Source organism: Mustela erminea, chromosome 10 (genome assembly GCF_009829155.1).
Source record: "Mustela erminea isolate mMusErm1 chromosome 10, mMusErm1.Pri, whole genome shotgun sequence".
Lineage (NCBI taxonomy): Eukaryota > Metazoa > Chordata > Mammalia > Carnivora > Mustelidae > Mustela > Mustela erminea.
In genome coordinates this window covers 18,693,516-18,715,739 of record NC_045623.1, presented here as the reverse complement: position 1 = coordinate 18,715,739, position 22,224 = coordinate 18,693,516, and the positions used below count along the sequence as shown (strand labels likewise).

General features: G+C 38.5%; 1 protein-coding gene across 8 annotated transcripts in view; it reads left to right on the top strand.

Moving 5' to 3' along the window:
• Positions 1-22,224, top strand: part of NTNG1 (netrin G1) — a 341,042-nt gene that overhangs the window by 58,428 nt on the left and 260,390 nt on the right. The gene's annotated exons all lie outside the window — the stretch shown is intronic.

Here is a 22,224-nt window from a genome sequence, read left to right as displayed (position 1 = left end):
TCCTCCCTTTCTCCCTTCTCCCTTCCCCCACTCCTACCTCTCTTCCTCCTTCTATCCCTCCTTTCCTTTCTTCTTCCTTCTTCCTTTTTGACTAATAAAAAAAAAAAAATACTAATCGTGTCTCTCTCCTACTTAAACTTTTCAAAGTCTCTACCTCGGCTTCCCACCTTGGCTTCCTTAGCCTTTTATGGTCCAGTCCCCCCAGTCCTGCCCAGGTCTGTGTCTCACTATTTATTTTCTTACACATCACTTCCAGGGATACCAAACTCCTTGCATTTGTCAGTGGATCATGCATTCTGGTCTTTGTGCCTTTGCACACACTTCTTCCTTTGCCCGGAATTCCTCCCTTCCAAGCTAATTCCTATCATTCTTTAGAACTCCAGCTGAATGTCACTCCTCTGGGATGACTAGTCCCCTCACCTTGTCATGTAACCCCACCCCCACCCTCTGTTCCTGTGGTACTTGAGCCTGCTTGGGAGAATAACTGAATAGTCTTGGCTGATGATGTCAGGTGGTGACCAGTGCAAGGAATACTGTGATTTGACATCTCTTCCCAGTGGCATTCACAGCAATGTCCTCGTTTCTCTTTATCATTCCTTAGCTAATGACATCTTAAATCAAAGCCTCCTTACAGAAACACAAATACATATCACTCTCCCCTTTCTTCTAAAACTCTTTCCAGTTAATTCAGGCACGTGAGGGAATACTTATCAGTTTTATTTTATTATTCTTTCTTTCTTTCTTCCCCTTCTATCTTTTCATCTGAGTCAAGGGACAGCCCCTGTTAAAGTCCATATATGCAAGTCAACATCTGTATCCAAGAAAAGAAAATCTAAAGTGTTGAAAAGTGACATTGACACATTACACCAACAGCATCCATTTGCGGTGTGTTTAAAAATTTCCAGAAGACCTTTTCAAGTCTCCATAATATTTCCTTACCTTCTTCTCTGACTCACTACTACTTACTTTACCGCCTACATCACTATTAAGAATAAGTAAGAATATATTTCCTGTTAATTCACATTTATTAATTATTAATATAGCAACATACTGAGTTTCTACTGTGTTTTTAATTAAGAATATCTGTGGTGATTCAGCTAGAATATGAGTTTCACAGACTTTTATGGGTTGATCTGGAAACTAATAACTATTTGGCAGAGTTTCTGCGAAAAAGATGCCTTCCAAATTCTAAATAGCAGCCTTACAGACTTTGAGACTTAGCCCTTATACAAGCTGTGATCTTCTTACATTTGAATTTGTTGAAGTTTCTTTGCATATTTACAGATAATTTAAATTGTTTTCTATAGGTACTTAGGGAACAATGAAAATGTACTGAAAAATGCAAGTATTAGGCAGTTAACTGCCTAACTAGGAGTTAGACAGATCTGGATTTGAATGCCGTTGCAACCATTTAAGTTTTTCTGTATTAATTGATAGTGTTCTTAAGCCTCCCTCTCCTCACCTGTAAAAGGAAGATAAGTCCTCCCAAGTCGCATAGGTCAGGTAAAATACAGAATATCTAGTTAAATTTGAATTCTGTACAAACATTGGGTATTTTAGTGTAAAGTGTTTTTTAGTATATAAAATTTTGGTATGAAATTTATCTGACGCTTAAATTTACCTGGACATGCTGTATTTTCATTTGCTAACTCTGGCAAACCTGTAGGGGGCGCAAGTATATGTGTGTGACACAGATGTGCGATAAAGGAATTAACATGGGATTCCTTCTGCGGCCCTTAGCTACAGTGGTCAGCTATGCTGAAACTAAGTAGGTCTCTGCTCCCTTACTGCTACTCCCAAGTGCTACCCTCTGCCTCAGCAAATTACGTAGTCATAGATTCCTCACCATTAACCGTCCCTTGAGAAATCACAATAGTCACCACTTTGGGATTTTGTTCTTCAGAAACTGAGAGATGAAGTGACTTTTCAACATTCTATTTAATAATGTGATGGTATCTTTGAAGTTCAGCATAATGTGTAAGAATAAGTCGATGATATTTAAAGTCATCAGCCATTATACATGGAAGAGACTTTAGAGGTCACCTTTGCTGCTCCTGTCTGTAGCTGTAAGAAGCCTGACCCCCAGGGAGTTCAACTCAGATTTGCATACAACTACATCCTGGCTGAGCCCAGGCTGGAATTTCACCCCCTGATTCCAGCTTCAGTGGTTTTTCTCCTGCGGAGTTTCTCCTGCAGTGTACCCTAACTAATCCCTACCATGACTTGTTAGAATACCCTTGCATGCAGTGACAGGGTAGGATCTGTTTCATTTTCTCTGCATGGCACCTTGCCCGGGATCATTTGGATATATGGACATAATTGATAATTTGGTGCACCATAGTGCGTAAACATTGCCATCAATTTGGCCACTGCATTTTTAATCATATACTCATCTCTATTAAAATCCTCTTCTGTGCATTAAATTGGATCACTGAATGTGATTATACAAAAATAATGACCTTATTCCCAGACCCTTATAATACACGTTTTCCCCCATTCTTCAAGGTGTGGTGAGACACTATGGTTATCAAAGGTAGATTTTTTTTTTAATTTTTTTAATTTACCCTAAAGATTCAAAGGTAGATTCTATTCTGACTGTCATGACTACAGCTTACTCAGTGATTCTTTGTTTTCATAACTTAGTAAGATTTAAATTATTCTTGGCTCAAAACAAATTCCAAGAATGACATCTATGAAACAAGTAGGAATTTGAACATTAGCCTTAAAGTGATGTTAAAGAATTATTAGAAATTCTGTAGTTACATTTAGAGACACATGCTGGTATATTTATGAATGTGCTCTTGGATTTGCCTCAATGTTATCTGTGAGAAGAGGTAGGATTGAGTAGGAAATAGCTAAAACGAGATTGGCCATGAGATCATTTTTGAAGGTGGATAATGGGTACATGGAGCTTTCATTATGCTGTTCTGTCTGTTTTTATCTATGCTTGAAATTTTCCATAATAAAGAGTTAAAACTAGATTCCTGATTCCCAAACTTTAGTCTGATTATACAGAAATTAAATAAAATTTTATCGTGAAGTGAAAGATTTCAATGCCCATATTTAGAGGACAGAAATAACATACGCCTTAACATCCAATAGTCGTTTGCTCCCCCCTCCCTTCATATTCATTAGGGAGAATCACACATAGTAGGAAGAACTTAGAACTGGGGACTCAAGAGAGTCTAATTCTGACAGATCTCTGCCTTTGGTTGCTTGTATGACCCCAGGAAAGATACTTAATTTCTTTGGGCCTCAGTTTTCTCATTATGAGAAATAAGAACATTATACTGTGGTCTCATAGGACATTCAGCTCTAAAATTGTTTGACTTGATGATACCACACACCGGCTTTCCAAGTCTACCATTATGTTGGCTCATGGTGTGTTTAACCTTTATTCCATCCTCATTAATGGAGCAATGGGCTCTATTCTGGGAACAACCGATTTTAACTTTAAAGGTATTAGGAGTATGATATCAAAATGGTATATGCTTCCTATGGATCTCCTGGATGTGAATTTATTTTTTAAATCCTGCTGAAATCAGTTGGTATTTTTTAATCACTATTATCTAATCAATGAATTATAGAAATTGTTTTCCACTTTGAAAGGTTGAACAATACCCTTGATGGGGTGCTAAAAACTAAAGTCTTTAAAAATTCAAAGAGTGTACCCTCATTTCAGTGTTCTAGGTTTTTATTAATAATTCCATACTTACTCTATATCTTTTTATTACATTCAGTTATATCCCTAGCCTTTTTGATGAACGCTTTTATATATTCTCATATAGCAGGACATTGTTCTCTTTACCAATTTTATTGTCTCTTTCTTGAACCACTCCTAGTACCATAGTTTGGCATACATTATGCATGTTGTGTGTATGTCTTTTTTTTTTTTTTTTCAAACAAAGGTGAGACTTTTGAATATGTGAAGTGCAACCCTAACTCACTGCAAACCTCCATGTTTGTAACTCCTATCAAAGGATTCAATTTCATTTGCAGTCCTATAATCATTGCAAAACATCTGCTTATGAAAAATATGCACTGGGTACTACTTTATAGTAATGCTGAAAGTATTATCTCAATGTCACATCAAAATTCATCCATTCCACAAATGTTTAATGAATGTCTTCTAGGTGTGTTAATTTTGAAAAGGGATCTCACAGGAAAGAAGGCTTAGAACAAATTACCAGAGGACACAGATTTCCAATTTTAAACTGATTTATTCATCAGAAAATGTTACTAAGAGACACTTACTTATTCATACACACAGTCTTCCTCTTGCACAGATACTTCAAAATTACCATAATTAATTCAGAGTCCTAACTCTGGCCCTCGTGAAGTGAAGTGACTATTTCAGTGAAGCTGTAATGGAATATCTTTATGAAATCCATTATCGCTTTTCAAAACAAATGCTGTCTGCTTACTCAATATCTTTGTGATAATACATTTTATCAATCAATAACCTTTTGGACCAGGATTTGTGTGTTTGGTCTCTGTGAAATGACGGTACTTCTATCCAGAGTCTTTCCGAGCTAGCTTCTCTTTGATCCTGGTGGAATGATGGGGTCTTCCATCAATCTGTTAGAAGTACTTGACATGGTAAGTCATAAGATCTTTTCCTTTTCTAGTCAGATACGTACTCCAGTACCATGTTGGTTTCTCAGGCACTGTTTTTGTAACCATTTCTTTCTTTCACTCCTGTCTCTGACTGACATTGTGACTCCTCTGTTAGCTAACTCATTCATTCATTCATTCATTCATTCATTTGTTCACTCACCACTTTTTTTTTTTTCTTTAATTCACTGTGTGCCAGGTAATTGCAAAAGTGACAAAGATAACCTCAGCAACCTTCATTTTCAAAATAAATATTTCAAAATCTGATAATCCTCGGTAGCATATCCTTTAGTCATATGCAGTGTGGTTGAATTAGAACTATATGCATGGTCTTGCTGTGTCCTCAGTTTTTTTTTTGAGGGTACTCTCATGAGGATTATTTTCATGATTCCTGTCAGTACATTAGGGAAGGTGTATCCAGGGTAGAGTTTTGACCACATTGTACTCTGTTCTTTCTTGCCAGCCCTTTGAACCTTTGAGGATTCTAAAGGTAAAAGATTTTAGGGCCAGTGATTGCCCTTTGTTCTAGTAGTTCTCTGCTTCTTCACATAAGGTGAGATGTGAAGAAGGGCTTGATTTCTCATTTCAAAAAATCAATTGTCTTTCCTCCATGAGCCCTTCCTATCACCATCTAAGGTGACAAATCTACTTTCTGTCTCCAATGTTTTCCCTCTTTCATGTAAATGGAATCATACAGCCTGTAATGTTTTGATTGGTTCTTTTACTTAGAATAATGCCTTTTGTGAAGGCATGTGGAGATACATCAAATGTATCTTAATGGAAAGATTACAATCTAATTTTTAAATTATTCAATATATCTACACTATTTTTAAATGAAAAAAGTCTTAGATCTCTACACTCTGACTCTCCATCTCTGTCTCCCTCTCTCTCTCACTCTCTCCTTTTTTTTTTTTTTTTTTTGCTACCCTTGTCTAGAACTTTGATTGTACAGTTTAAAACATACTAAAATTTCCCTGTTTATGCAGGTAAGTAAATTTAGCAAGTTTGCCAATTCCTTTGATTACTCATATTAATTTTTGCATCATTCTATCCACAGCATTTACTACTTTTTAAAACTAAAATGCATTCCTTAGTCATTCTTTCAGTAAGCATCTATGACTACTAATTTTCTGTGACCTATTTCTGAATAAGTCTTTTCTCTGCCTTTTTCTTTAGAAAAGCCATATATCCAGAGAGAGAATTCCAGACTGACAGTTACTTTCTATCCAGCTTTAAATATGTTCTATTGTTTCCTGATACCTACTGCTACTAATATAATTTTACAGAAAATTTTATCAATTGTGAGGGGTTTTTTGGATACATAATCAAATTTTTTTTCTCAAATTTTTTTTCCTGTGGAGTGTGTGTGTGTATATATATATACATACATATATATATATATATATATGTATGTATATATATATACACACACACACTCCACAGGAAAAAATATATATATATATTTTATATATATATGTAATAAATATATATATATTTATATGTTTTATATAGCTTTATTTTTAGTTTTTCAGTTTTGCCTTTGCTATATACTTTCAGCCTGAGAGTATTTGCTTTTATCAGTTTTAGAAATTTTTACCCGTTCTATTTATTCTGTGCTTTGAATTCTTTTTTAAAAATTTAATTTAATTTAATTTTTTTTCAGTGTTCCAAAATTCATTGTTTATTCACCACACCCAGTGCTCCACGCATTACATGCCCTCCACAATACCCGCCACCAGGCTCACCCAACCTCCGACCCCCCTCCCCTCCCAAACCCTCAGTTAGTTCCTCAGAGTCCACAGTCTCTCATGGTTCATCTCCCCCTCCAATTCTCCCCAACTCCCTTCTCCTCTCCATCTCCCCATGTCCTCCATGTTATTCCTTATGCTCCACGAGTAAGTGAAACCATATGATAATTCACTCTCTCTGCTTAACTTATTTCACTCAGCATAATCTCTTCCAGTCCCGTCCATGTTGATACAAAAGTTCGATATTCATCCTTTCTGATGGATGTGTAATATTCCATTGTGTATATGGACAATACCTTCTTTATTCATTCATCTGTTGAAGGGTATCTTCATTCTTTCCACAGTTTAGCAACTGTTGCCATTGCTGCTATGAACATTGGGGTACAGATGGCCTTCCTTTTCACTACATGTGTATCTTTGGGGTAAATACCCAGTAGTGCAATCGCAGGGTCATAGGCTAGCTCTATTTTTAATTTCTTAAGGAATCTCCACACTGTTTTCCAAAGTGGCTGCACCAACTTGCATTCCCACCAACAGTGTAAGAGGGTTCCCCTTTCTCCACATCCTCTCCAACACTTGTTGTCTTATTAATTTTGGCCATTCTAACTGGTAGAAGGTGGTATCTCAGTATCGTTTGATTTGAATCTCCCTGATGGCTAATGATGATGAACATTTTTTCATGTGTCTGTTAGCCATTTGTATGTCTTCTTTGGAGAAGTGTCTGCTCATGTCTTCTGCCCATTTTTTAATGTGATTATCTGTTTTGTGTGTCTTGAGTTTGAGGAATTCTTTATAGATCTTGGATATCAGCCCTTTGTCTGTAGTCATTTGTGAATATCTTCTCCCATTCCGTGAGTTGCCTCTTGGTTTTGTTGACTGTTTCCTTTGCTGTGCAGAAGATTTTGATCTTGATGAAGTCCCAAAAGTTCATTTTTGCTTTTGTTTCCTTTGCGTTTGAAGACATATCTTGAAAGAAGTTGCTGTGGCTGATGTCTAAGAGGTTACTGACCATGTTCTCCCCTAGGATTTTGATAAATTCCTGCCTCACATTGAGGTATTTTATCCATTTTGAGTGTATCTTTGTGGAGAATTTCAGGCCAATATCTCTGATGAATATGGATGCCAAGATTCTCAATAAGATCCTAGCTAATAGGATCCAAAAGTACATTAAAAAGATTATCCACCATGAGCAGGTGGGATTTATCCATGGCAGAAAGTGTGGTTCAGCATTTTCAAATCAATCAATGTGATTGAACAAATCAATAAGAGAAGAGAGAAGAACCACATGGTCCTCTCAATTGGTGCAGAAAAAGCATTTGACAAGATACAGCATCCGTTCCTGATTAAAATGATTAAAAGTATAGGGATAGATGGAACATTCCTCAACTTCATAAACTCTATCTATGAAATACCCACAGCAAATTCATCCTCAAGGGGTAGAAGCTGACAGCCTTCCCTTTGAGATCAGGAACAGGACAAGGATGTCCACTCTCGCCACTGTTGTTCAACATAGTACTAGAAGTCCTAGCAACAGCAATCAGACAACAAAAAGAAACAAAAGGTATTCAAATTGGCAAAGAAGTCAAACTCTCTCTCTTTGCAGATGACATGATACTTTATATGGAAAACCCAAAAGACTCCACCCCCAAACTATTAGAACTCATACAGCAATTCAGTAATGTGGCAGGATACAAAATCAATGTACAGAAATCAGTTGCACACTAACAATGAAAATATAGAAAGGGAAATTAGAGAATTGATTCCATTTACTATAGCACCGAAAACTATAAGATACCTGGGAATAGACCTAACCAAAGAGGTAAGGGATCTGTACTTGAGGAACTACAGAACACTCAGGAAAGAAATTGAAGAAGACACAAAAAGATGGAAGAGCATTTCATGCTCATGAATCAGAAGAATAAACATTGTTAAAATGTCTATACTCCCTAGAGCCATCTATGTTTTCAATGACATCCAGATCAAAATTCCACCAGCATTTTTCAAAGAGCTGGAACAAACAATCCTTACATTTGTATGGAACCAGGAGAGACCCCAAGTTGCTAAAGAAATGTTCAAAAAGAAAAAAACTGGGGACATCATGTTGCCTGATTTCAAGCTTTACTACAAAGCTGTAATCACCAGGACAGCATGGCACTGGCACATAAACAGACACATAGACCAGTGGAACAGAAGAGAAAGCCCAGATATGGGCCATCAACTCTATGGTTAAATAATTTTCGACAAAGCAAGAAAAAATTCACAGTGGGAAAAAAGACAGTATCTTCAAGAAATGGTGTTGGGAAAATGGGACAGCTATGTAAAGAAGAATGAAACTTGACCATTCTTTTACACCAGACACAAAGATAAACTCGAAATGAATTCTTTTTTGAAGTAGACTTGAGAGTCTTGACTGATCTGTCTCTTAACTGCTTTTCCACATATTTAAAATATATTTTCATCTTTATGTATTGCATTTTGGGTGAATTTTTCAATACCATATTTCAGTTCACTAATTCTTATCATTGACTATCTAAAGTTTATTCTTCTAAGTAAGCCTTAGGGGCCTGACTGGCTCAGCTGGTAGAGCGTGTGACTCTTGGACTTGGGTAGTGACTTTGAGCCCCACATTTGGTGTAGAGATTACTTAAAAAATTTAAAAATTAAACAAGCTTTATATTTACAAAATTTAGTATATCTGTTGTTGATATTCAAGAGTTCTAATCTACTTACTCTTAACTATTTTCTGTTTTGTGATATAGTTTTCTTCTTATTGATGTTATTTTCTTGTATCTTTTTGAAAATCCTAAACTGTTTTATGTTGAAGTTATTATATATTCTTATTGTTTTCATTTCATCTCAAACACACTTTATATCCCACTTGTTGATTTCTTTGGTTGAAATTTTTAGCATTTATTGTCATTACTTGTTTTAGAGTTTTGGATTGAGGATGATGGTGAGTTAAAGATGGTCACAAATTATTTGAGACTACTTTCACCAAGGGGTGGATCTGTATCTCTTCTTTAGTTTGGTGGGATCTCTAACTATTTTGACAAATATGCAATGGGGATGATGTTGAGCCAGTTTCTGGAGACTTCCTATCTCTTAGAACAGTCCCTTTATGTCTCTGAGCCTTCATGTATAAAAAGTCCAACTACCATACAAATGACTGCATGGAAACGCCCTGAGACTACTTGGTGGGAGTCAAGGGAGAAGAGTCAGGGGGTATCATGGTCTTCCATCTGTCCCTCTTAATGAATCAGGCATGTGAACAAATCTGCTTCTTACCCTCTTATTACCTTAGTCACCATTGTAATACCATCAAATGACCATAATAAACACCAGGTAGAGCAGAAAATTGCCCAGCTAAGGCCTGCTCAAATTCCTGATCCCCAAAATTATGAGAAATAGTAAAATGGCAGTTGGTTTAAGCCAGCATTTTAGATAAGAAAAACATGACCTTATCTTGAATCTGTTTTCCTGCCTCCTACCCACTCTTCCAGAATCTCTGTACACACTCCTTCTGGTCTGGGGGTACTCCACTAAATTTCCCCACTTCACCAGTTGAAATGTAGACTTTAAGGTCCCTGTCTACAGATGATACAGGAGATACTGTCGGTGGAGCCACTGGGCCAAAAGCAGCTTGACCCAGGGATTGTGCTGTGCTTGCTTCACCCTGACTCCTTAGGTCTTCTGCTTCATGGAAGCACCTGCTTTGAATCTTGAGCCACCTTTCAAGCTGGAATGAGCCATGGTGGTGAAGAGTTTCTTCTTTTGTGTGGGAACTTTTAATTCCAACTCCTGCCCAAGAACTACCTATCCACTTAACATTTGCTGGTTTCCAGACCTGATGTTCAGTAAATGTTCAGATTTGCTCCCATTTACTCTTCACGGTTCTTTCATTTCTGAGCCCAGTGGTTTATCTTATTTGGGATTTCAGCAATGTCTCTTTTTAGTGCTCACTCCCTCTTCTTCTTTTCCTTTCTGTCTATCACTGATTTTTTTTTCATTTTTTAAAGTAAACTTTTGGTTTTAGAAGAATATTTATAGAATTGTATAGAATTGTATTTATAGAATTGTAAATAGGGTAGTTTCTATATATCTGTATCCAGTTTCCATTTTTCCCAACATCTCAAATTAATAGAGAAGTTCCTCACCACTAATGAAGCACTACTGATATATCATTATTAACTAAAGTTAATAATTTATTCAGATTTCTTTGAAGTTCTTACCTAATATCCCTTTTTAGTTTCAAGATCCCATCCAGGATACCACATTACATTAGTTACCATTGTCTCTGTAAGCTCCTCTTGGCTGTGACAGTTCCTCAAACTTTACTTGTGTTTGGTGACCTTGACAGTTTGAGGAATACTGCTGAGGTGTTTTGTAAACTGTTTCTCCATTAAGATTTGCCTCATGTTTTCCTCGTTCTTAAACTGGGGTTATGTATTTTTGGTAGGAAGAGCACAGAGATAAAGTACCATTCTGATCCCATCATATCAAGACTGCATACTATCAGCATGACTTATCCCTGTTGTGGTTAACCTTGATCACCTGGCTGAAGTAGTGTTTGTCAGACTTTTGTACTGTAAAGTTGTTCTTTGATCCCTTTTCTATGCTGTACTCTTTGGGAGAGAGTTAGTGTGCATAAATCATACTTAAGGACCAGGAGTTCTCTTTCACTTCCTTGAGGGTAAAGTATTTACATAAATTATTACAAGTTTGACCATTGGGAGCTCTTCCAGTTGGCTCCTGGGTCCCTTTGACATACACCCAACTCTGTGTGTGTGGATGTGTGTGTGCATATGTGTGTGTGTTTTAGCATTTCTTTACTTGCTGCCACTACAAGATGACCTAGGCTCATCTTGTATATTTCTTACCCCCAACTCCAGAATCAACCATTTACACTCTTAACTTGTGAATTATATTGGTATTTCTATTTTCTTCTTAAGAGTTTACTCTCTCTACTTACATTGCCTAGTTTTGCATGTTGTCTGCTTGTTCTATTAGAGCCCTTAACATATTAGTAATCATTATTTAAATTCTTTGCCTTATAATTCCTTGTCATAGCTGAATCTGATTCTGATGTTTCCTTTGTCTGTTGGTAGACCTTGTGGTTTTTTGTTGTTGTTGCTGTTGTTGTGGTTGAAAGCCAGATTTGGTGCACTGGGTAATAAGAACTGAGGTAAAAAGACCTTCAGTGTAAGTATTTATATTAATCCGGCTAGGACTTGAGCTGTGTTTAATGTTTGCTATAGCAGTAGGTACTAGGGACTCCAGATTTCTTTAGTATTCTTATTTTTGTTTCCCTTCTTGATTTTGGGCTTCCCTAACTACTCCTTCTTAGAAAGAAACTGAATCTTGGTGCTCTTTCAATGATGATTCACTGTTTTTATCCCTCAGTGCTGTTATGATGGTAAGGTGTCAGGAAAAGGGAGTTCTAGGATCTTCTGATTAAATCTCTTTCAGTGGACATGTCTTTTCAGGTTGTGCCCTTCAGAAGTGTTTGTTTCATGGCCTAGCTTTACCCCAGCCCCACATCTTGCTCCATGCCTTGCTTCATCCCTATTTCTCAAAGCCCTTGCACCTATGGCCTTTGTTTTTTCCTCTATTAGGTGAGCTAGGAAGTTTAGAGGGGGCTGCAATGGAGGGAATGCCCTTTCTTCAGCCAGAGTAATGCCCTGAGTCTTTTGAGTCTTTTCCTGAGCATTAAATCTATGGAGGAGGTTCTGGGCACATGCACAAAGATTTTTTTCCCTTCCCCTACCAGAGTCAGAGAGAATCTTTGGAATAAGAACCTGGTGGGATTCCTGGAGATAAAACTTATGGAAGTGTGGGAACCCCACTAAAGCTCTTGCCCCCAGAAGTGTCTCACTCTTATGTTAGTCTACAGTCAGCTTCCAGCAATCCATCAAAAATCCCTTTTCCGTGTTCCTATCAGCCAATGGTTTTAGGGGTTTCTGCCCCATGTATGTGCAGCTAAGTAATGTCTCTCTGGATGTGACTGTCTCCTGAAATTTCAGCATGGTGATTTCCCATGCAATCACAGTTCTCTGATAGATCCAGGAAAAGTCAAGTTTTTCAATTTATTTGGTTTTTCCTTTTGTATACGTGGGTGTGATGATTTCTAATCTCTTTACATGTGAGAGCTAAAACCACAGGTTGGTCATTCCTTTTTTATTTAAAAATTTTATACTAATTTTTTATAACATATCTATTATTGTTCAGTGTTTAGACTGGGATACTGAACCTCAAATTGTGAAATTATAATATTCTCTTGACCACAAATCCTAAATACTTTCTTTAAAATTCTCTTTCAGTATATAAAGCAGGCTTCCTGCTAAACTGTTTTATCAGTCTAATATATATGCAGAAATGCACAAAAATCATATACAGAACAATGAATTTTCACAGAAAGTCATCTATACGACTACAATCCAGATGAAGAAACAGAACATTATCACTCCCCAGAATACTTTTTGTGCCCTTCAATTGCCTTTTACACTTTCCTAATTGCCCCCAGTCCCAAAAGATAACTACTGTCCTGACTTCTTATGACATAAACTAGTTTGATGAGTTTGGAACTTTATATAAATGGAACCCAACAATATGTGTACTTTCATATCTGACTTGTTTGGTTTAATATTATATATTTTAGATTTGTCTGCCTCACTGTATATAGAGTGTTCATTCTCATTGCTCATTTTGTGACTATATGACAATTTATCTGCCCATTCTACAGCGAATGTGGAGTTGGGTAGTTTTCTAGGGTTGTTGAAACTTTCTAATACATATTTTTTTAGTGAACATGTATATGTGTTTTTCTTAGGTGTATACCTAGAAGCGTAATTGCTGGTTCATAGCTTATTCTTACTTCTGGCTTTCTTAGAAACTGACAAGTAATTCTCTAAAGTGGCCACACCTATCCTCCCTCATCTCTGACCACCCACCCTGCCCCAGTATATATCCGTACCAACATTCCATATCTCACATTTTTTTACTTTTGTTTTTCTAGAGTATATCTAGATTATATTCTAGAGTAAGTATATCTAGATATTTTGCTGTAGTTCTAATTTTCCATTCCCTGATGAGTAATAAAATTGAGCATTTTGTTTTCTGACTATTTGAAAGTACCATTTATTGTGATGAACTTTTAATCAAATCTGTCTTCCTAATTAGACTATGAATTCTATCTAGGCAGGGCACATATCATTCACCTTTGCCTCAAAAATCTGCTGCAAGATTTTTCTTCTAATGTGCTTTTCATGAGATGTTGCATGGATGCCTGCTTAAGGGAATGAATATGGGGCTTTCAGCTTTCTAGACCTGAAGGCTACAGGAAATGTACCTGGTAACCACCTCAAGCATTATTTCCTGAGAATCAAGTAAATTAGTTTTGGATTTTAAACATTTTTTAAAATGTTAATAAACATTTGTTCCATGCCTGCTATGTATTGGGTCCTGTGCAAGGTTGGATTGTGAAAGATCATGAGTGAATCAGAAATAATTCCTTTACTCAGGGAGGTTTTAGATTATGTACCAGCCCTGCTTAAGTGCTGACTTCAGATGAGTCTTCCTTAAATAAAAGTCCTTGGCTCTGTTCTCCTACCTTTCTAGAGCAAATGGGTGGACAGAAGCTGATATATAGCACTTTAAGTATATGAATATGGAGGCCACTTTGAAATTTGGTCTTGAGAGATTTCTGCCTTGTAATTTTCTAGAAAAAAAATTTTTTTCACTGACATTTTTTCCAAAAGTGTATGGAAGCATGTTTTAGAGATGAAAACATCCAATTATTTTGTTCCTAATTTCTCATGTGTCCTGGCCAGTCATAAGTGTCAGTGTGGGTTTTATGAAAGAAATCCTCTTCTCTGTCCGACACAGCTTTATTATCCTCTATAATAGTGGTTCCGTGGGCTCCATCTGAAAAGACGTTATTCCTAGCAGTAACTATGATACCAAGAGATTTCATTTTGCTTCACACGCTTTCCCATTTTCCTCCTGTATCTGTGAAAAATTCCTCTATGGAATCAGATACTTTATGCAACAGATACGCATGCTGAAGAAATGACTTTCTGATTGACAATAACCACCTTTGAAAGGAAGAATACTGTAACTAGGAAGGAGATGGCCTGAAGCCAATTTTTTTATGGTACTAAGTGAGAGATCTCATCATGAACTTCTTGATGTATTTTTAAGAATTTCTTGATTCGCTTTTTCTTTTCATCAACTCCTGCTTCAGAAATTAAGGACAAAAATGGACTCTTCCATGGAGAAACTGTATATATGTTTAGTATCCGGGGTGTAAACGTTAGCTATTTTAACTTTTTTCATCAGGATGGTTCAAAACTTTTTGCGTACTGAAGATGAGGTGACAAAAGCATCGAGAATTATAATGCTGGTTCCCGTGGCTGTGCAGCCATTGCCTCTGGTGTCCATAGGAGAGTGGTTTCTGCAGGGCACCCCACTGTCTACCTCCTCATCTTGACTGTGGGGAGAAAGACAGAGCTGATGCTGATGTCCTGAAGAAGCCAAAGGACTGTTCTCTGGAGACCTCAAAGCATTAAGGTCAGACTCTGCCTCACGCAGAAGGGACAGAGGGGCTTCTTGGCTCACTTCAGGTTAACCTTTATGACATATGTCCCCAAGCAACACAGCGAGGGGACTCTCATTTTTCATCTGGTGTCCCTACCCGCTGTTCACAGAGCCCTGGCTCTGAGGCATGGAAGTGACTGACACTGGGGCACTCACATTTTCCCCTCCTTCCACTCAGGCTTTCCTCCCAGGTTAGCCTTGTCTGCTTTATTATGCCCCCTTCCCTTCGGCCGTCCATCTCCCTCCTAGAAGGTGCTTTCGTCTCTCAGGCAAATGGTCTTGGGTGGGGGCTTACCCTCCACAGTTCATCTCACAGACTGCCTGTGTTCCAGGGCACCCAGCTTCTGCTGGCTTTTTCCAGGGCTCCACCACCATTAACCAGTAACTTCCTGCCCCCGCCCGCGTGCCGCAACATTCATTTGTGAGATTCTTGTTCCAGCCAGTAAATGCAACTACTTAAGGAACATAGAAAACATTCCCAGTTGTTCAGGATCCAAACAAATAAAGCTAAAATTTTACATTTTGTGTTTGTAAGCCGCTTTTTGCTATCACAAACTCTTGTTACAATATTTTTTTTTCTACAACCTTCTTCTTGCCTTTTATTTTTGCTGCATTCCGTTTCTCCTCACTGTGCAACTGCAAATACCCTCACAGCATTAGCCCCAAGTCCTCGAGCCCCTACACTGACCTGTCCCCTTTGAAACCTTACCTACTGCTTTGATTATCACTGTGTGATAATTAACCCATTCTCTTTTGATGGTCACAGATTTTGACATTTTTGGGGTCTGTTCAGTAATTGTTCTTTAAGGGACTACTATATGCCAGGCCCTGCAGTCATGTGGATGTGCCTTGGAGTATATCCTCAAGGGAGGCAGAAAAGGAAGCCCATCATGATGTAATGGTGACTTATGGCAGAATGTAAAAGGTGGGAATGGAGCTTCTGGGGGTGGGTGGGGGTGTGACTCAGCCTGGACAAGTAAGAAAGTCTGCTTGGGTTGGCTCCTGTTTCTTCTCAGCTCAGCACTCACTCATTCATCACCTTCTCCTGGTGACAGTCTGTGACACATGACCCCACTTCCCACAGTAATAAGCCCAGGAATAGACATATGACCTAAGGTGGACCAACTGAAGACATTTCCCTGGAAGTTTCCTTAGAACTCTCTGTTCTCTCTGATCAAGAAGTACTTACTTGCAACCATGCTGCTACCCCATGAAGAAAGCCTGTCTGTAGGAGCAAGGAATGAAGCATTATCTTGGGAGACAGGGTGGGAGTCCAGGGTCCAGAGAGGGACCTGACAAGAGGCGCCTCATCAGATCAGGCAGTGCCCAAGCCCTGCTCCATAGTGGCCCCCTCTGTCAATACACCCCTCTTTTTTGTTTCAGTTGGTTGAGCTTTTGAGATGGGTAGGTTAGGATTTTAGTCAATTTCAACTAAAAGAGGTGTGATTTAGATATTTTCTAAAGGAGGTGATGCCCAAGTTTCATGGCGAAGCAGGAGGAGAGGAGAGTTTCAGGAAGGAAAAACATTTTGAACAAAGGCTCCAAGAATATGCAAATAAACAGCGGGGACATACCTGATGGGGAACAGAAATCCGTAGAGAGGAGGTGAGAGAAGTAGTCAAGCACAGGAGTTTGGAGTTTTCCTCCAAAGGCAGTACTAGAATAATGCATTTTAGAATGATGGTTTGATCCCCATACTTAATAATACTCTATCGAACACTAGAAACGTGCTAAGAGTGGCTTTTGGGTACACAAAAAATAGCAACTGTGCGAACAGATGACCTATGAATTAGTTTGCCTAGAACGATCATCTCACTATGTGTATGCATATCAAATCATGATTTTGTACACATTCAATATGTACAGTTTTTACCAAAAAATATATTTAAACAAAAGAAACATGTCTCGGACACCCTAATCTTGTTTCACTCGCAGTCATCTGGAGAAGGATCTGGAGTGGGACAAAACCAAAGGCAAGGAGAAAAGGTAAACATCCCCCGTGACCTTTGAGTCAGAAATGATGACCTGGATTAGGGTAGTGGCTCCAGGGACAGGTGAAAGGGGAGGCTATAAGAGGGAATAAAGAGATAAAACTCCAGGTTGGGGTTACTGTGTAGATGTGGACAGGTAAGGGAGAGGGAGGCCTGGGGCCACTCATGGGTGGAGGCGACCCTGGACTAAGATGGGGAATGCAGGAGGCAGACAAGGTCTGGAGGAGGATGAGGCATTTACTTGGAGTGTCCAGGAACTTAAGCTATCCTTATGTCACTGCCAGATGAATCTTAATAAAATACTATTTTCAGTATAGTTCTTCATCTGTGAAAAGGTTGTGCAGGGAAGATAGGTTTAGATTAGTTGATTTTTAAGATTTCTTCAAGCGATTTTTTTAAAAAAAGAATTGATTATATGTCACTGGCGAGGAATCCACACAAAAGGGTCAAATTCTAACCTCTCTTCCTGACTCTTAAGCCTTCCATTTTAATTTGGCCCCCTGTGCCTCCTTAATCTTGTTTGTAGCTGTTTCCCATGCCACACTCCGCTCTAGGGAGAGCAGTATCTTCTGTACCCTGAAGATGCTAAGTTCACCATGCTCTCTCTTCTGGAATGCCCTCTCCCATTTCTCTGTTTATCCAGTGGCTTAGCTCAGCTCATCCTCCTTCCTTTGGACTATACTCTGTTCTGCAGCCCTTCGGTATCTTTGCCAAACATCCACTTGTACGCCACTGTTACTATACATTGTAGTCACTTATATGTATTCTCTATTATTTAGAGTCATAATTATTTTATATATGTTAGTTTGCATTGTCAGCTGCACCTAGTGCTCCTGAAAGATCTCTGGTGTCTGGAGCAGTGCAGGGTGAGTTGCAGAAGCTGCATAGAAGCCAGCTATAGGGGCACCTGCGTGGCTCAGTGGATTAAAGCCTTTGCCTTCGGCTCAGGTCATGATCCCAGTGTCCTGGGATCGAGCCCCGCATCGGGCTCTCTGCTCAGCAGGGAGCCTGCTTCCTCTTCTCTCTCTGCCTGCCTCTCTGCCTACTTGTGATCTCTCTCTGTCAAATAAATAAATAAAATCTTAAAAAAAAAAAAAGATCTTCACCCACCTCTGCTGGAATCTTATCCTATTCCCACTTTAGCCAAATCCATGAATATATCCTCTAAGTTGAAGTTTAAATTTTGTCTCATCTGAGCCCCAGACTGAACTAGTAGTCACTCCCTTATATATACATGTGTAAAATATGCAGTACATATCACAGATAAGACATATCTGAGTATGTATATGTTGATATATTTGAATATATGAACATATTTCAGTTATATTATTTCTCAAATAATCTGAACCAGTCTCTCTCATAATACATGTAAGAGACAAACCAGTTCATTTTAATATTTTTAGACCACCACACCCAGTGCCATTACTACCTGACCCTTGGAAAGATTTTTGTGGACAAGAGGATCTCATATCTATCACCATGGAGTCCCATTGGCACATTGTAGCGTGAGGAGACGGCTGAGCTTGTCCAGGGAATAAGCCCATCAGCTGACAGAAGGCAGGTGATGAGATCTCTCACCAGATTAAAAAGGGAAGGGCAGCAACTCATTAGGAAACACAGAGATGTCTGCTTAATTACTTGAAAAATGTCTGAGCCAGTACATTTTATGACACCTGGAGGGTATAAACATGCCCATAAATTTAATTAATTTTCTTTCTTCTTTCATTGCACCTGTATGGCCTAAAGGAAAAGAAGTCTAATGAAAGTACAATCAAGCACTTCTACTGGACTTCCACAATTCATTTGGGCAATATTCTGAAAATGAAATACTGAATTTGCCATCAGTTTATGGGGAGAAATGTATTTGGAAAAATGCAGCCCAGCAGTGAAATTATTCCCATGTCAAATTCTGATCAATGGCTCCCTCAGCTTTATTTCCAAAAAGAGCTTAAATCTCTTTATAGATATATTAAAATATATTTAATACTCATAAATCTCGAAGGAGAAAATCAGCACTAGATATTATTGTTTTCCTGGAGGAAAGCGTTAGGTGAGAACTAGAAGGCTTAAGGGTTGGTCAAATCCTTAGATCAAGTAATTCCATTTGTTCTCTATTGTGGTGGCATAACCCACACATTTTTTGTTAAAAAAAAATTTAAATCTAGGGGTGGCTGTGTGGCTTAGTTTTTTGGGGGTCCACCTTTGGCTCAGGTCATGGTCTCGTGGTCCTGGGATTGAGCCTGTCTCGGGCTCTCTGTTCTATGGGGATCACTCTCCCTCTGTTCTGTCTCTCAAATGAATAAATAAAATCTTAAAAAAAAAAATTAAATCTATGACATTGCTGTTTTATTGGTTATGAAGTCAGTAGTGAGTATTTTTAAATACCCATTGTGATAATATGATATCACTTCATGAGTGCTGACTATTTGCCAGAGACTCTACTAGTACTTTCCATTAATTTTATCTTGAATCCTCATAACAGCACAGCAAGGAAAGGATTATCCCTTTCAAAATGACTCCCAGACAGATTAAGGGACTTTTTCCAAGGTCACAGAGCTAGTAACTTGAAATCCGGATTCAAACCCAGGTCCTTTTGGCTCTAAAATCTGTGCTCAATTACTTTTGTTATGTGAACAATAAGGTTAAGCCACTTTTCTCCTTGTTAATTCAATGTCACTGAACATATGGAAAGTCCATAGACATATCTTGTTTTCTTTAAAGAACATCTTGACATTACTGAGCTTTGAGGAGTGAATTATTCATTGACGCTTCTGGATTTAGCCCAAACAATCTCCTTCCCAAGAATTTACAGAAGAAAACTCCAGCTGTGCATGATTCCACTTAATCTGAAATATATTTGTTTGTGTCCAGTAGTTTCTACAGAAAGCAGAAAAAGGCTTCTTAGCTTCTGTGGTACAGGGCAAAGGAGAAAGAAAACATTGCATATTGAGTACTGGCTCTGTGCCCCTTTCATGCTCGGCATTTCGCATGTATTAACTGACTTGAAGCGAGTTATGTGGGTGAGGAAGGTGACCATTCAGAGGCCATGCTCATTGGGAACACCTCAGGGCAATGCTCCCTCTTACCTTGGATTCTGCTTTGAAAAGCCTCAGTGGTGAATGTCAAGCTTCACAACGGAACATATTCCAGAGTGACTTGAAAATTGCTGCTAGAGAAAAGTGAAATAAAATATTTTCATTTTAGCTGTTAAATTCCTTATTCTATCATGAAGTACTGTAGTTAGTGCTGTTTTCAGTTTTAATCTCTTGTAAACTCATTGACTGTTAATGTTTAGTGGGCTCATTAATTTGAATTGATCTGATTTTGCACAATCAAGCCCATTACACTTGTTTCAATTTTTTGCATCATGGCTCTAACATCTGGAAGCTATGAAAAGCACAACAGCTTGTCTAAAGAGACTGCCACAAGAAATCATGTTAAAGGACATATATTAAGACTTGGCTAACCATAGGCAATAAAGCTTCAGCCATGTTTTCTCTGTTTCTGTATTCCACATCTGAGACAGAAATACAGACTGAAGGCCAGAGCGTGTGTGGAAGGTAGTTCCTAAAGCCCTACTTGGAAATTTCCCCCAAACAGATTCTTCTCTAGGTACCTGCTGAGCCCTCCCTTCCTTTCCCCCTGCCTGGTTTATCCTCCTGGGCCACTTATTAAATTAGTTACAACTAGTTCCTCAGTGACATTTTGGACCCAATTAGGTCTAGCTGACAAATTCCTGTGGCAGAGTCAGAAGTAACTTCTGCGTCCAAGATTCTCAACCCTCATGCATGCCTCAGTATGACTCTGTGCCTTTATGTTTTTTTCTAATCGTTATTCTTTGAAGAAGCTAGTAAACAAGTAATTTTGCTTTGAAAGTAGAACGTTTTAAAAAGAGCCAGCCTGTGATTTTATGCCAGCCGAAGCAAGGGGGAATTAAAGGACCAAATTCATTCACAGTTTTGCATGCATTTTAAACCTTGATTTAGATTAACAGATGTTTGTGTTTCTTGCCATTTAAAATATATCCTTTATATATGGTGTGGGTTTTTGTGCATATGCATAGCATAAAGGTGGAGAGAATGGTGTTTGTGGTCACACTCCTGCTGAGTCCTAGCCCCTCCACTTGGCAGCCGTATGACTTTGGGCAAAGTTCTTCACCGTCTTAGCTTCAGTGTCCTCACTTGTCAGACTATGTCTCATAGCATTGTTGTGAACATTAAAAAGATTTTATTTATTTATTTGAGAGAGAGTGATAGAGAGAAGAGCACAAGCTGTGGAGGGAAAGGGAGAAGCAGGCTCCCCGCTGAGCAGCGAGCCCAACACAGGGGCTCGATCCCAGGACCCTGGAATCATGACCTGAGCCGAAGGGCAGATGTTTAACGAACAGAGCCACCCAGGAGCCCCTACATTAAATGATTTAAAGGATTTAGAGCAGTGCCTTGGCACAAGATAAGTGCCAAATAAAAAAAAATAATTATTAAAAATATACATTTTCTTTGTTTTTTAATAGTATTCTTACTCATAACCAAGAAATATCTTTCTTGAGAAAAAATGAAGAATGAGTAAAAACAGCATATATTTCCCTTACTTCCACCAGTAAGAGGCAGTTTGTATTACCATTTTGATCTGTTTTGTTCTAATCAGTTTTTAACTTAATTAAATTCTTCCACTTATTATCCATGTAATCGTGAGCAAATTACTTACCTTCTCTAAGCCTCAGTTACTCGGTCTGTAAAATGGAGATGGTTATAGCATTGACTTCATAGGGCCATTGTGAGGATTAATTGAGAATTAATTCAGAAGAATGAGAAGAGCTCAATATATATTAGCTTTTATGCTAAGGCTGTTCAGGACTGTGATGGTCCCTAGATGAATCCCGGATTACCCTGGTGTCCTAGCCCGCAGGAAGGCCACAATATTACACGCAAGAGAAAACATTCTTTGAAAAACAAAAGAGCAAACAAAAACCTGGAGGACAAAACTGATACACCCCCTAAGAAAGGCACATGCTAAGTGGTGGATGTTTCCAGCAGACGTGGATCACCTCTGGCTGGAAGGATCCAGGGTGTCTCTATGGTAAAGGGGACACCTGTGTTAGGCTCCGAGGTGTGCCTGATGTGTACCTACCAAAAATGCAAGGAAAGGGCTTTTGAGGTAGAGAGAACATTTGGAGCAGAGAAGGAGTGGGAGGAATGTACAGAGCATGTAATTTCTTTGGTTAGAACACAGGATGCATGAGGACTGGAGGTGGAAGGTAAAATACAAATCATGTGCCTGAT